This window comes from Peromyscus leucopus, chromosome X, assembly GCF_004664715.2.
Source record: "Peromyscus leucopus breed LL Stock chromosome X, UCI_PerLeu_2.1, whole genome shotgun sequence".
In the NCBI taxonomy this organism is placed as follows: domain Eukaryota; kingdom Metazoa; phylum Chordata; class Mammalia; order Rodentia; family Cricetidae; genus Peromyscus; species Peromyscus leucopus.
The window spans coordinates 109,329,953-109,346,793 of NC_051083.1; the positions used below are offsets into that span (position 1 = coordinate 109,329,953).

At 35.0% G+C, this 16,841-nt stretch overlaps 1 protein-coding gene and 1 pseudogene across 3 annotated transcripts in view; one reads left to right on the forward strand and one right to left on the reverse strand.

Moving 5' to 3' along the window:
• Positions 1 to 16,841, reverse strand: part of Tenm1 (teneurin transmembrane protein 1) — an 829,897-nt gene that overhangs the window by 642,919 nt on the left and 170,137 nt on the right. The gene's annotated exons all lie outside the window — the stretch shown is intronic.
• Positions 1,180 to 5,540, forward strand: LOC114701503 (annotated as a pseudogene).

Here is a 16,841-nt window from a genome sequence, read left to right on the forward strand (position 1 = left end):
AGTTCAAGGCCACATTGGAAACAGCCAAGCATGGTGACACGCCTTTAATCCCAGAAAGCCAGCCTTTAATCCCAGGGAGTGGTGGTAGAAAGCAAAAAGATATATAAGGCATGAGGACCAGAAACTAGAAGCATTTGGCTGGTTAAGCATTGGGCTGGTTAAGCTTTCAGGCTTTGGAGCAACACAGTTCAGCTGAGATTCATTCTGGATGAGGACTCAGAGGCTTCCAGTCTAAGGAAACGGACCAGCTGGGGAACAGGCAAGGTGAGATAGTGGTGGCTTGTTCTGTCTCTCTGATTTTCCAGCATGGACCCCAATAACTCGCCTCGGGTTTGATTTTATTAATAAGAATCTTTAAGATTCCTGCTACAAGTCAGTTAGTAAATGTTTTATATCTTTGCATTACAAAAACCTCATTTAAGTGTATGAATGTGTATACCATGCTGTAGTAAATTTGTTTTTCATGGGTACAGAAACTGTATATAATTTTCACATTTTACAAAAGACTTTCTTCTGATTTATTTTTATTTTAACAATTTTAAAAGATCAAAAACAATCCTTAGCTTCTGAACCATTCAGAAACAAAGATTAGGCCACATTTAGCTGAGGGTTGTGGTCTGTCAACCCCTGTTCTATGTTGCCTTATGCCACTTAGAGGTGAATGAAAACATTATTGTTCACTCTGATGGTGACAAGTAAGTCCTGGATGAATTGAGGAACTGCTACCAATATCAGGAAGAATTTATAGCCATTTGCTAATCCAGCAAATACTTGTTGTATGTTTATTTGGCCAGAAATGTCTGTTGCTAGATCCTTACATATAACACAAAGGGCCTTCTTGAACATTCAAGTATTAATGTGTTCCTTACTCTAACAGGTCAAATAATAAGATTTTACACAAGCAAGATGGCCTTGCTTTAAACCATGCAGACTCTACTCACCAAATGAAAGTTCCACATGTATGGCTTCTTTGATGAGACTCAAATTCTAGTTGGCATACAACTGGAAATTTAGAGGGCTCAGTCTTATTTATCTCATATCCTGTCACTATGCAAAGAGTATGCTAATCAACAATGAGAAAAATTGCTTAGTGCCCAGTAAAATGAGGCTGGAAGCAACAGGGAAGCATCCTGGTGAAAATTTATGAAGTATTAGATGTAGTTTCAGGTTTGTTCCTCAATGGCTAAGGGGTATTTTGAAATTGTGACAAAGTGAGGAAATTACTACTATTGTGATATATAGTAGAATCTTTGATTTTAAGAATTTTAAAACCTAGTACTCCAAATATCTATTCTCAAATATGATATATAATGATCAATTTTAAACCATTTGTACAATTACATTTCTTTTAAAATTTTTCTTTAGCACCCTAGGCACCAAGGGACCTAATTAATTTAGAGCAAATCATTTCACACTAAATGAGAACATTTATGCCTCAGAGTTACTTACTATACAATTGCTTTTCTATTAGAGAAACCTAGGGCTATCTTATTTGTAGACAAATCCTCCTGTGAATCACCAAGGAATATAATTTTCTTTTGTAATTATTTATTTTCACTTTTCTTGTGTTCAGTAATAATCTTTTAAGGTGCAGATTTATTATCATAAAATATCTTGCATATTGAGCTGCAGAATTATAGGCTCAAAACAAGTTAAATCATTAAGAAGTGCTCATAAGTTCTGAAAGCTACAAGTGCAAATCCGTGGAACACAGTATTTGGCAGAGTTTCATCACTGACATGTGGTAACTTTAAATTTAGATCCAGAAAATACCTTATTGCTCATCATCCACCAGGAAGGTAAGGTTCTAGAGACAACAAGGGAAAGCATTTTGAGAAACTAGATGATGACATATGACATGTATAAAATTTCATGAATTCCCTGTGCTTCATGAATAAGAACATGATTGCCTAAACACTTCTGTCATTTGGTCAGTGGTATAGACTGTGGTCTAGGATGGATCAGGACCCACTATGTTCAGTCATGGACCCTCCTACCAATCAAAACACATTCTTATTATCCATTACAATGTAATTAGAATAAAGCAAGTTAGCCTTTCTCCTCTAACCTAATTACTACCAATATGATTTAGCAAAACGCAAAGGAGCTATTTATATTTCCACTGTTTTTAATGCAAAGGTATTAGTTTTCTCTAAATCTCTGGATTTTCCCTGAGAATACAGAGTAACGTATTAATTGCCAATCAATTCTATTTGGCCTTCTTATTTCTTTCTTTGTGAGCTACTTACCAATAATCAGTGAGACCTTCAGATTTACACTTGAGAGTTAATATAAGTATATTATATCAGGAATATTCAATATAAAGCAAAGGTACAAAATTTATTTTGCAATAATCATTTCTGGAAATCCTGACAAAATAAAATTAACTATTCCTGTATTTTTTGTATAAAGTGGATTAATATAGTTTGTGTAGAAACGTAGTGTCATAAAGAAGGTTTGAGATTATGCAAGTACATAAAGTGCTGTTAGTTTGAATTGCACTTCTTTATTTACAGAGGAGTTGAGCTATGAATGACATCAAAATTCAAAATGATTCACCTTTTCATTAAATACATAGAAATGTCTAAAATGATATAGCACATACACATGTATGTGCACATGTGCATGAATGTATATAATATGTAATTTATATAAAATTTGTCAGACTTTCAATACATTTTGCTCTGAATGAACAAAATTCAAGATTAAAATAAGGAAACCTACCTGCTTATTTAGTGACACTTGTAATCATGCTTCAAAAATTTGACAAGGGCAACTTGAAAGAAGAAAATTGCACATTAATTTCATGCAATAATTCTTAAAAGACATAGTGAGCCTCATGGAAAGAGCACTGCAAACCCAGGTGGGAAAATTTCATTTTAGATCTAACAAAAATCCAAGTACCAGGCATGAGAAGCCTTCCTTTGTGTTGTAGGTCAATATGGTGTGGTGGTATTGTGTTCCCCAAAATATTGTGTACTCTAATAAATTTATCTGGGCTCAGAGAACAGACAGCCACTAGATACAAAGGCTAGAAAATGGTGGCACTCACACCTTTAATCCTAGCATTCCAGAGATAGAAATCCCTCTGGATCTCTGTGAGTTCAAGGCCACATTGGAAACAGCCAAGCATGGTGACACGCCTTTAATCCCAGAAAGCCAGCCTTTAATCCCAGGGAGTGGTGGTAGAAACAAAGATATATAAGGCGTGACGACCAGAAACTACAAGCATTTGGCTGGTTCAGTTCAGCTGAGATTCATTCCGGATGAGGACTCAGAGGCCTCCAGTCTGAGGAGACAAGACCAGCTGAGGATCGGGCAAGGTGAGATAGCTGTGGCTTGTTCTGTCTCTCTGATCTACCAGCATTGACCCCAATAACTCTCCTCAGGTTTGATTTTATTAATAAGAACTTTTAAGATTCCTGCTACAATATGGTTGTAGGCCAATATTGTCTAAGAGACTTCCAAAGCATTACAGGCTATTACTATTGACTTTAGTTGTCTTGAAGAGGTGGACGGTTAATACCTATTCCTGAAAACACTATGCCTGTAGCCAGAATTTTCTCCAGTCCCACCCGGTCCCCTGGTCTGTGTTTCTCTGGTCCTGCCCAGCCCCGCAGTAACACAGCCACTTATAAAATAATCAATTATATAACTTATGGCAGATGTCTTGCTAGCTAGCTCTTATAACTGAACCCATTTCTATTAATCTGTAAGTTGCCATGTGGCCGTGGCATTACCAGTCTCTCTAAATATGGGTTGAACTAGGATAAAACAATAAACATGCTAACGTGGACAGGGGAAAGTCATAGGGCCTCAATCCTACACAAAGAACTACAAGTAACTAAGGATTGCTGAAAAATAGGAGAAATAGACTTCCCTGAAGAAGAGTACACCAGTTGGCTATCCAATACCAAATGGACAGCCTTGAAAACACAAACATTATATAAATATGCATGTAACATTACACAGACTAAGCAGGTTATATTGAGGGATACATATGTACATACATGCACATGTGCATATGTCTATATCTGTGCAACAAAATTTTAAAAGTGCCTATGCATTTGAAAGAGAGAAAGCAGGGTTATATGGGAGGGTTTAGAGGGAGGAAATGGAAGGAGGAAATGTTATAATTGTATTATAATCTTAAAAACTAAAATAAGTAAAAGAAGAAATAGTGAACCAGTTCTATGAATTCTTAAAAATGTATAAATATCATGGGCAAGTTGATTTTCTCCTAGAAACGAAATACTTATCTATCAGTAATATTATTAACCAATGTAATTAACTCAATTATCCAAATAACAAAACTATAAACATATGTTATTTGAATAAATTCAGAAATAACTTTCAAAACAGTAAACATCCATTGATGTTTCAAAACACTTTAATAGACTATTAGGGATATTTTAAAGAATATTTAATAAAATCTACAGTAAACAAACATGTTAGTGGTGTTATATTATACCTTTTTCACCATTAAAATAAGGATGGAGATATCTGCTCTTAGGACTTCTACATAAAAATTTAGTGGAGAAGGACCCAGTGAAGCTGGTTGAGTCTTCCAAATCCTAAAAGGCATAGCTGTGGGTTTATTGATTTAATTCTGCTGGCACAGGATCCTCTTCAGAGACAAAGAGTGAGAAATGGAAGTGGACAAGCAATTCATTTTGAACAGCGGAAGAAGACGCCCTCTGCAGTGAAAGCATTTGTCCTGACAACTGTTGGTCAGCTGAAGGCCAAATCCAAGGCCTCAAGAGAGGAGTTTGAAAAACTGGAATTCTTAGGTACAATCAACATAGATCTTCCCCCTTCCCCCTCCTCATTGCGAACTTAACCAAAATTAAACTTGAGAAGCTTGAACTAAGTGATACCAGAATCTCAGAGGGCCTGGAAGTAGTGGCAGAAGAAAAAAATGTCTGAACTTTAAGAATTAAAATTTAAGTGGCAACAAAATAAAGACTTCAGCACAAGAGAGTCCTTGGAGAAGTTAGAGAATTTCAAGAGCCTAGATCTGTTTAACTGAGAGGTGATCAGCCTGAATGACTACAGGGAAGAGTTGTTCAAGCTCCTGCCCAAGGTCATGTACCTCAGAGGCTAAACAGAAATAACAAAGATGTCCCTGATTCTGACATTGAGGGCTAAGTAACGGATTACAGTGAGGAAGATGAGGATGAGGAGTATGACTATACCCAGGTAATGAAAAAGGAGGAAGAAGACAATGAGGAAAAGAAGGGGAGGAAGAGGACATGAGTGGAGAGGAGGATGACAAAGGTTATAAAGATGGGGATGTCAATGATGAGGAAGAGGAAGATGCCAGCGAAGAAGAAAAAGGTCAGAAGGTAAATGAGAACTGGAAAATGAGGACGAAGAGGAAGACTAAGGAGAATTAACCAATTCTATGAAATTCCTATTGTGATTTGTTTTTACCTATATCTTCCCCCTTTCAATTCCTGTCCTTCAAAGTTTCTTTTTTTTTTTTCTGATTGTAGGGAAAGAAAGAGGAAAAGTGTACTGGGGGTTGTGTGGAGAAGGAAGGGCAGGAGGGGGAGGAATAAAATATTATTTTTATTGCCACTCTTTATTTCCCCTCCTTTTTTTCTGGCACCTGGATTGTCTTTGTCAATGCAGTAGGTTAGTACACACCTAGCAAGCATTTGTTCTTTCTGTCAGAGAGAATGGTTTGTCCCACATCCCGAGTTGGTCAGGAGGACATAGCTGGCCTCTGTCAATTTGTTCACAGTCCAGGAGTCACTGTACCCAGCCCCTGTCCTCAATAACTCTTGTTCTGGTCCTTATGATCTTATCTAGAGGCATTCATCACCCTGCTTTGTAAACATAGCAACTATAGGATTTATTTGGGCACTGGTTTGGAGGCATTCCCCATTCTTTACCCCATTTCCCCCTTCACAGATGACAGTGGACTTTGCTTTTGCCAAGAGAACTTTTGTCTCTGGAGCAGCAGGCTTGGGAGATAGTGAGTGAAATGGATTTGGTAGCCATAATGGAAGAAACAAAGAACCTTAGATTTTCAACTTCTTGAAAAAAAAAAAATAACCTATCCTATCTTGTCCTGGAGAATACTAGAGCAATCTGTTGGGCAGAAATGACTGGAGAACTCATTGTAGGTACTCTAGCTTAGAACACTTTTTACAAATCTAAGCACTAGAGGTTTGCTGCATGTCTACTGGGTTTCTTTTTGTTCATTTTTTTTTCTTCTCCCATACATTGGAACATGGAAAAGCAACACAAGTTTGTATTTTCTTACCTAGTAGGACTCTGAGGTGACTTAGGTTCTTCCTAGTGAATGCTTTCAGCATTCCCCTTCTGGATGGCTTTAGAAGTGACATGCTGTTTTCCTAACCTATGTTTCATCTGTACAAAAGAACATCTGCAAACCACTTTTCCCACCCCGGAAAAATGTCAAATTAGGAGTTATATGGCTATTTATCATTGAAAAATTTCAACAAATCTTTTTATTAATCATGTTTAATGAATGTTCTAGATAATACATCAGAATAAGTAAAGTAAATCAGGTATAAAATGGGAAAAATTAGACAAATTTATCACCAATTTCAAATGTCATATTTATATACAGAGAAATTCTAGAATTAATACAAGCTATTACAACTTATAAGGAATTTTAGCAAGGTCTCTGGGAACAAGAATTAATGTACTAGAACCAATAATGAAACCTTATATAAATAATAACTAATAAGATAATTCAATAAGAAAACAGCCCAAAGATTATATCTACAGTACTAAAAAGTTGAAAGAAAAACTATAAATAATTCTTACCAAAGCTAGGCAAACAGTTATAGGATAAGGAAACTATTGAAAAACATAAGATTTGCATGTAAGTAGAGGTAAAATATGTTCATGATCTGGAAGACTCAATATCATGAAGATATGACTTTTACTCAATTTAATCTGATGCAATGACAAAGATATAAGAGACACTTAAAACACATGCAGAAAATGTGAAAAAGACAACTGCAAAGATCATTGATGAAAAGATATTTTAAAAATATCTATAATGAAACAGAAAGTCAGAAAATGAACAAATGCTCTGAATAGGTAGTTATCTATTTTAATATATTTGATGTAGGAGAAAGTACTTGGCTTTACAAGCAATCAGTAGAATATAAATTAAATCAACAGGACCTATAAATGTACATATTGGCAAAATTTTACCAAATGTTAATAAGAAGAATTAGGAATTTCATATTTCACTAGGAGTATAATATTGTGCTCTCTAGAAAGCAATTTAACAATGTCTTGCAAATTTGGGGAAATTATGCTGCTTGACCTGTAAGTACCTCTTCCACATGTGTACTTAAAAAATGTCTGTCTAGTACACACAACAAATTCCCACAAAAATGTTTAATTAATAAATGTTTGGAAAATTGAATTTTAGAAACAGTCTAAATGTCCAGCAATAATGGAATATCAGGATTTTATCCAACACAGTTAGAAATTAACAGTGGAACAGAATCTCACATATCAAGGTTATATGACAGAAACCATGATAACAGACAAAATAAAATTGAAGGTGGATATGCATTTAATGAAAACTATATGGATGCTGTAATATATATATATATATATATATATATATATATATATATATATATATTATCTGTAGTAATGTGCTGTGATACATACATATTTTTATATATTTTTTTCTAAGACTCTAGCTAAAGGAGGGCAGTGTAATGGGGGACCATAAAATATTTTAAATTTGTCTGTTATGTTTTATTTCTGCAAATAAATCTAAAAGATCTGTGATAACATGGTAGGTTTTAAAAGATCTGAGTATCAATGGTGACAAATATTTGAGAATTTGCTTTATGAAATCTCCAAACACTTGAGACATATCTTTATTAAAATAAAAAAATGATTTATCCCAGTATTTAGATAATAATAATTTGCTTCCTTTAGGTTGGCTTGCAGATTGTTTAATGTCTTTCCAGGTAGTTGTTTGGCCCTTTTTCTGAGGAACTCTTTAGTCCTAGACCCTTCAATATTTACTTAGTTCAGTCTAAGTTTTATGTTCTTTTTCTTGTGTTTAATTGCAAGCTAGTTGTTCAGAAGAGTTTGAATTTATCCCTAGGGTAAATCCCAACAGGAGGAACTAAAAGTCCTTTCTTGGAACCAGTTTATATTAGACCAACTTTTTCCAGAAAGCATAAGAAATTCTAATTCTTTTAGCTTTTTTGTGGTTGTTTTGAGTTATGGATTCAACTGTTTTCAAAGCCAACATGGAGTACAAGATTTATTGTGATGGTTAGTGTTAATTGACAGATTTTAAAGTCGCCTAGGAGATGGATTCCTGGCAATACCTGTGAAGGATTATCTTGAAGGATTAACAGAGGTGACAAGTCCTGACCATTGTGGGATAATACCATTCTCAGGCTAGGATTCTTGACTATATAAGCGGGAATGAGAGCTGAATGACAGCAGGTGTTTATGGAACTCAATTTTCTGCTTGTCAGGGTGATGTGACCAGCTGCATTAAGATACATTTTCTGCAATGGAACCAGGCAAAAAAGGTACTTAATGATGATGATCCAAATCAGTTAACCAGGATGCAGTTCTTATCAGAATTAAGGACAATATGCTTCTATAAACAAGAGAATATTGGCCATGATGAGATTTGAAGTACAATTGGTTATTTTCTTCCATCTCCTCATCAAGTTTACTGTTTTTCTGGGAACATGGTAGATAAAATGCAAAAAAAAAAATACTAATTTAAACCCCATGAACGAGATCATCAATCAATCTCATTGTTTCATATATCATTCAGAGGAGGATGGTCTTATAGATAATCATGGCATGCACACGATATTAGAAATCAAAGGAGAAGTTCAAACTCTGACAATAGGAACAGTTTAACTTTCTGAGTAGGCAGCTGTCAAATTCTTGGAAAAGAAAAACATAAAGTTTCTGAAAGCAAGAAACAGGAGAAATGGACCAAGAAATGGTTGCTAACATATTAGTTGCAAGCTGCAATCCTTTTCTTTAACCATGAGTTTGTGAAGGATCATTTTGCATTGCAATGACCAGTGCTGGATAGTAGGAATTTGCTTTTCTTCATATCCTCTTCCCAACTATAACAATCATAAAATGCATACATTATAGAAAAAATTACTCAGCTCATGTACATATTTGAAAACAATTTATTTTCATTTATGCCTCTTGTTGGGATGCAACAATTAAATAAAATGAGAAATGTTTATCATTATATGTCACTGGGAAGAGAACATACACATGCGCATCTCAGAATACTACTTTGGATGCATGGTATGCATTTACGATGGGAATATAACCTTTTTAGATTCTTCCTTACAACGGGTTTGCAAGAGACATCATCATTCCTTCTATACCTGTAGAAATCATAGCCCCCAGAGATAAAGTTGTTTGCCAGAAAGTCACATTGCTCGTGTCAAGGCCTGGACTAGATGCCAAGGCTCTTGACTCCCTAGACAATATATTACTCTGGAGACTGCCTTTATTGCTTCCCAGTAAAGATGACTCCTTCAGGAAAAGCAACAAATCTGCATACCATCCGAGATGCTAGACTTCTGCAATCTGTTTGGTTTTGCACGATTTTTCTGTGTTACACAGCTCTAAGTTAACTATACACCAGAGGAGGCGAGAGAGCAAAAAAATTGTCATTTGCAAAAGTTGGCATCAATCTGCACTGTGGAACGAATTCTTTCTCAGTAAGTTGAGTTTGCCATAAAGAAACAAGTTTGACACTGCTGCAATTCTGCAACTCCCAGGGGAAATAATGAAAAATTTGATCAAAGATTACTGCTAGGATAACAGCAGACTCACAAATGAGTGCCACTTCAACAGGGCTGTGGGATCCTCTTTAATAAACAGAAAAGATCTTGCTACCTGAAATAGAATAGCTTTTCATATAAAAGCATAAAGGCAAATTGATCTAATGATGATGAAAATTTCACTCACATCTTACTATTGACATTATTTATAAATCCTTAAAATTTAGATACTGTAAATGTTACCTTCAGAGGTATCTGCCTGAATTAAAGTGACAACTAGCTGAATTAACAGATATTTTAAATTAATCAGTTTTTTTAGAAAAATGTAAACACAGTTACTTTGAAAAATGACTAATACAAATTGTAAGTAAAACACTGATTTTCAGATCATCCCAAGGAACCAAACAATTCAAACCTTCATGATTTGTCACTTCAAGTAAACTGAAGGCTTTTTAAAGACAAGAATTCCTCATAGGCCCATCATTACAAATAATGAGATAATGCATGTAAAGTCATTACCAACTGCCTGACATAGGAAAAATCATCAACAAATGGATGTTTCTATATTAATATTGTCATTATCGTGAAAGCCAAGGATTCTGTATAGCAGGGGGTAATTGCTTATACATAGCGCTATTTGAAATCTGATTTTCAGAGAAGAATATTTAAATTCGTAAAATTAAAATAAGTAAAATTTGTTAGACATCCTTAGGCATGCATTTGCCGGTATCCAAAAGTGAATACAGAAAAAAATAATGCTTGTTCTGATTTTCAATTCTAATTCAAATTTAATTTCTCAGGACTCTTTGTAGATGTGAGGAGCATACCAAGAGTACAGTAAGCATCAAGTGGCCTTGATACTGCACTATAACCACATGTGAAAGACAACTTCCAATTTTATGAAGATAGTAAATATAACATATCATTGGAATTGATGAATTTAACACCAGCTTTCTGACTATTCATGAAGTAACTCTAGGAGTCCATGGGCTGTGTTGACTTATAATGATATTGACACGTGAATTGAAATATTTGATGTTGAGAGGGTACTTACTATACTTGAGTTGGGATAATAAGGGGGTGCATTGGCCTCCTACCCAAATATTTGGTGAAGTTTTGGCTTCATCGAACCTCTACTCCCTCTTGCACTTGTTGGGATATATGCTGCAATTCTACTAAGTCATTACAATTAACTTTATTTTTATGTGAAAATGGCTCTGAAAAGAAAAACATCCACGAGCGCTAATGTTGACAGTGAAAAAAAGTGCTAGATTTTAGCCAGAAAATGGCTTTGTAAATGACTTTTGTCTTGTATTTATAGAATCATTAATGGTCTGAAAAGGGTCTGTTAAATTTTTCAGTTATACTTTGCTGAATTTTATGAGGGAAATTATATGCTAGAGTGATATTTAAGTATGTGAGGAGCCAAGAAGGTCACAGAGCCTTTCCCTTGTGAATGGAGAAGGTGGGCTCATTTCCCATTATGGCACTCTGTTAGAATCAGTAGCATGTTGCTCTTAGTGCAAAGTTCATAACAAAATACTACAGAACTGTTCTATGTGCTATCTCTCATGCTACTCTGGAGACTGGAGGTTAGTAGTCTGGTTACGAATAATCAAATCACTATTAAAATTTCACAAAAACAATTAAAATTTATGCTATTTCCAACAAAACTGCAGGTCCTTATGACACTTTACAGAGATGTCTTTAATCTTCACTAAATAAACATTAATATATTCTTTAAGTCATTGTAATATTATACACCAATTGGCACTTAGTCAAAAGTTTCTATTTCTAGCTGATTTATGTGAACGTTATTTAGGTTTTGCATTGCCATTGTTATAATCATTTTAGGATTCATTTGTAGCAGGCTAGAGCACCATACCTTTAAAATGAATTGTTTTTCATTATGAATAGTGTCAAAGCATGTTAGCATATTTGTCTTGATTTTAACAGCTAAAAATTAAAAACACATTTAAATTTTAAATGTTAGTAAGTTCATGTGTCAAGATATGTGGAGAATTTCTAAGGGTAAATATAAAGACAAAGATTACATGGCACTCAATTATAATACAGGGTGTTGGGAAAAAGTTAGGACATAATACATTTACATTGAAATATGTGGTAACATCCTCCAAAACCTTAAACATCAATAAGATTATTCTAAAGGCTACCTGGTACTTTTGGCTTTATAGTGATGGATGTTTTCTACTGGTAGAGAACCGAAAGGATAGGAAACCATTCTGGCACTCTATGGCATCAGATAATCTTTATATCTGCCACTAGATCAATGCTGGGAAACATGATGATTTATTTCTCCTTTCAACAGCACCATCAAGCTTCCACTATGTGAAAAATGACTTAATTTGAATCTAAAGGAGAATGCTTCTACAGTTTCTCAGTCTGGGTTACTCCCTTAAACTATTCCTGCTATCACTCTTCTGAAGAGTTGGCCGTAGAAAGACATGTAAGGCCAAGGAACAATGAAAAGAAAAAACTTCCATATTCTGTACTTGTGCAGTGAGCACTTATTTAATATATGTACTTGTCAGGCTTCACCTCCATTACTTAAATAAAAAATTTAATTATGGGCATGCAGGTTTTACATATTATATTTTATATATGAACATGTTTATCTCTAGTTAAATTAGATTTTTTATACAAAATATATTCTGCTTATGGTTGCCCTCCCCAGCTCCTCTGAGATCCTCCCCACCTCCTCTTCCATGCAAATCCATACCCTTTGTATATCTCATTAGAAAAATCATAAGAAAAAATGAAATAAGACAAAAACAAACAAACTGGAATAGGACATAAAAGTGGAAGAAAATGAAGCAAAGAAAAAGCACAAGAAACACATAGAGATTCAGAGACACAGACATTTGTGCATATAGTAATCCTATAAAAACAAAGAAATGGAAGCCATAATACATATGCAAAGGACTTGTGAGATTGGGGTAGGGGGGAAGCCCTGACAAGACAAAACATTATGAGATGAAGAATCTCCAAAGATGTCATTGAGTTCATTTTATGTTGGCCATTTACTGCTGAGCATGGGACCTGACTGAAGTATGGTTTGTCCTTAAGTATGAGCCTCCATTGGGGAAAAATAATTTTTCATTTGTGAGAGATTATCAGTTTGAGATAGCACCTGGTTTAGGCTTGGGGGTTTGTATCTATTTCTCCTCCACATAAGCATAGTTCATTATTTCATTATTTTATTCTATAAATGAACATCAACTAGATTTAGCAAAATATCCAATTAGCCTTTTCAAACTCCTGGTTTCTAGTATATGGGCTTTGCTTGAAATATTTCCTTTCTCAGGAGAACAGATTTTGTTTCTCACTGGTGATCCCTCTCTGAACAATCAGATAACTCAGTAGGGAGTCAGATGGGAATGGGGAGGAGGGCGGGGGAAGGGTGCCAGGAGGAGGGAGGACAGGGGAATCCGTGGCTGATATGTAAAATTAAATTAAATTGTAAAATAAATAAATAAATAAATAAATAAAAACAAATAGACTGAATACAGCTTGCACTATGACACTAATATTAGTTGTGCCTGTGCTGATGCATTATCATTTGGAAGGAGTATTGGCATCTGGAAGCACAGTATTTATTCTAAACTATATGCCTTCTTACTATATATGAAGCACACCTTCAGTAAGTGCTGCTGATAGTCTAAAGCCGACAACGGACCTCCTATTTTTATTTTGTTTTATGTTTTGACTACTTTTCAGTTTAATATATATAATCATTCAAGTAGTTTCATATGCTAGTGTGTAAAAGGGAGCCTTGTAATTCTAGTCATAGTTTTTGTTTTCACCTGTGCCTGTTAAGTAAATCTCTTCTTGTTTGGAATATTTGTTCTTCGGAAAAACTTGTAGACAGTTCTCATGTTTCTCATTAGTCATTACTTAGCCAAGTTGAACATAGTTAATCCTTTTAATCTTATAAATTAGTCCCTCTGGACTCTTGGCATGATTTCAGTCCTGTGTACTACACTTCCTTAGTTTCTTCTAGACACGAGTTATTTGTTGCCTTATATTCTATACAGCATTCTAATTGAATCAAATGAGAAAGAACCTTGTGTCATTTGCATTGACACATGAAACTACAGTCACAGGTGTACTTCTGCAAGGACTGTAATAGTTATTCTAAGATATATAGTCAGCAAAATTGCAGGGCCTCATGGTTGTGCTTTCATTTTCCATAACTTGTTCTTTTAACTTTATTTTATTTTGAAGTTTTGAGGATATAATGCAGGTTGTAACACATATTAGGCAATCACTCTATCACCTACTTGCATTCCTAGGCCAAACAGTTTTTCTTTTTGACATATAATAAGTGCTCTTAATTAAGAATCAAAATGTGATAATTTGGTGCATACAGGTGATGTATAAAACAAATACCATCCATTTGTTTAAAAAACTTAACAAATTCCTCTCTTGGAACTGTAAACACTCTATTGTGTAGTAACATACCAGAACTTCCCTTCTCCTTATAATTTCTGTCTTCTAGGATTATTATTTTTTCTTTTATGAGATCATATTTTAGTTTCTTCATATGAGCAAGAATGTCCAATATTTTTTCTGCTTTATTTCACTCAGCTCCATTTCTTCAGTTCTCCTCATATCATCACAAATGAGAAAACTTGGTCAACTTTTATCCTTTCTCTACATTGGCTCATCTGTATTTGTTTCATATTTACTTTTTTAGCTTACTTAAGAAACTCTAGCAAGTTACAACTTTAAGGAGTTCTAGTCATTAGCATACATCTTTCTCTATGTAAAATACTTGGCTAGGCTACTCACTGTGATGTTTCAATGATGTTTAATAGTTTAGTATCCTTCCATTTGCCAGATTAAACCTATGTCCATTAGGGCTTTTCAGGCAGACCCGCTCTCCCACCTTCTACTTTAAGCTTTGTATATTTGGAAAGGTAGCCTGTGACTCTCTTTCATTATCTATGAAAGGGGGATAGCATTATTCCCAAATGCTGTCAATACATCGTAAGTATTAAATTGATTACCACACTGCCTTATTAAAAACTAGTGATATTGTAGTATGTTTTCTCTTGGACTGCCTTCCCCCAAATCATGACACGGAGACTCATTAGTTATGAATGTTCAGGCTTATCTTATGCTTGTCCCACTAGTTCTTATAACTTAATATAACTTGTTTCTCTTCATCTAAAGTTTGCCTTGCTTGGGTCTTTTTACTTTTCTTTCATTCTGTATGCCCTACTTTCCTGCTTCCTCCATGTCTGTCTGGCAGCTGCCTGGCTAACTGGCTCTGGGCATCACACTCTGTTCCTCCCTTGTTCCCCTCTCTATTTAAAGACTTTATTATTTTTAAACTTTCTTTCTTCCCATGACTATCGATATCCATGTTCTTTTCTTTCTTAAGTGCCTGTGCACATTTTTAAATACCCTGTAACCTGTTTAGAGTTTTTCCTCAGTCTTTGCACCTGTAGCTTGCTCTGACATCATGGGGCAAACCTTAAACTGCTAAACAGCAGCTAGATCCTCTACCTTGTGGATCTGGTGGCTGACTCCATGATAGCAGAGCTTTAAGCCCCTTTAACATTTGGCCAAAAGCTGTATTTAACTTCCCCATCTCTAGAAAGCTGGTGCCCACACTGGGGCAGGCAGTTTTAATTACCTTGCTGCTTCTACTTAACCTGCTGGTTACTCAAGTTCTCTGCTGCACAGCAGCACCTCTTAAAGGAGCTGCAACCATTTGTTGCTATTTTCTTCCAGCTTTCTCAGACCCTATGTGGAAATTTGGGCTCCCTGTTGGAATACCAAGTGTAGTGGGCTTTCTTGGATGGCCAGCCCCCAAATCATGACACAGAGGCTTATTATTAGTTATGAATGCTTGTCTTTAGTTTAGACTCGTCTTACTAGCTCTTATATTAATTTGTTCTTCTTCATTTATGCTTTACCTTGGGGATTTTTACCTTTCTGTATGTCCCACTTTCTTGCTTCTTGACTGGATGACTCCCCTTTTCCCTCTTCCTAACAGACCCACCTATCTCTCCTCTGCCTAGCTGTTGGCTGTTCAGCTTTTTATTAGACCAATCACATGCCTTAGGCAGGCAAGGTGCAACAGCAACATGTCTTTACACAGTTAAACAAATGCAGCATAAGCAAATGCAATATATCTGACATAGTTAAACAATTATTCTGCAACAAGTGCAAAACATCTTTACATAGTTAAACAAACAAATATTCTATTCCACAACATGGTATTTATTTATTTGATTAATGAAGTGACTTTACTGATAATAACAGCTCTTATAGGCACATAACATAGTCCATTTTGAGCTGGAATCTCTACTATATATCCCTCCCTCAAATCAGGGCCACAAAAATATTTTGGAAAAAATCAACTGTATTCATCTGTCATTAGCAAACCATTAGTACATATTCTAATTACCTCTTAGTATTTATATGGGTAGGCCATAATCATATAATAAAGAAAAATTATAGATTGGGTAAACTTTAGTCTAACAGAACTTATGTATGTATACAAAGAATCTTAATGAGAAATGAAGGTAGTCAGATGCTACTATCTAGTGATCAATCAAAACAAAAGAAAATTCCTACTGCCTCAAAGTATAGGAATTCCAGAATGTAATGCAGTTTATAACACACATTGAAATAATGAAACATTACTTTGATCCTAACTTTCATCTTACATGCTACAGAAGACCATCTGTTTGGAGAGCATTTATAAAAATGTTGAGCTTTTTCTTATTAACCTTGCTCAGATTTAATATATTTCTTGGTAATTCTTATTTAATTGGTATAAAATGTACTATCAGTGATTTAAAATAATTGTAACTGTATTTCTCAAGATGCACCACATAATGACATACCAGATTGTCACAGTACTATCAAAGTTTAATTGATCTAATTTAGAGCTCAGCTTATCAAACTGTGCATTATAAGTCTGCCTTTCTTTGACCAAATGATAGCAATCTTGTTTTTATACATGTCATTAGCATATCAATCCCTTCCAAAATCAAAGGGTTGTAGTTTTTGAAA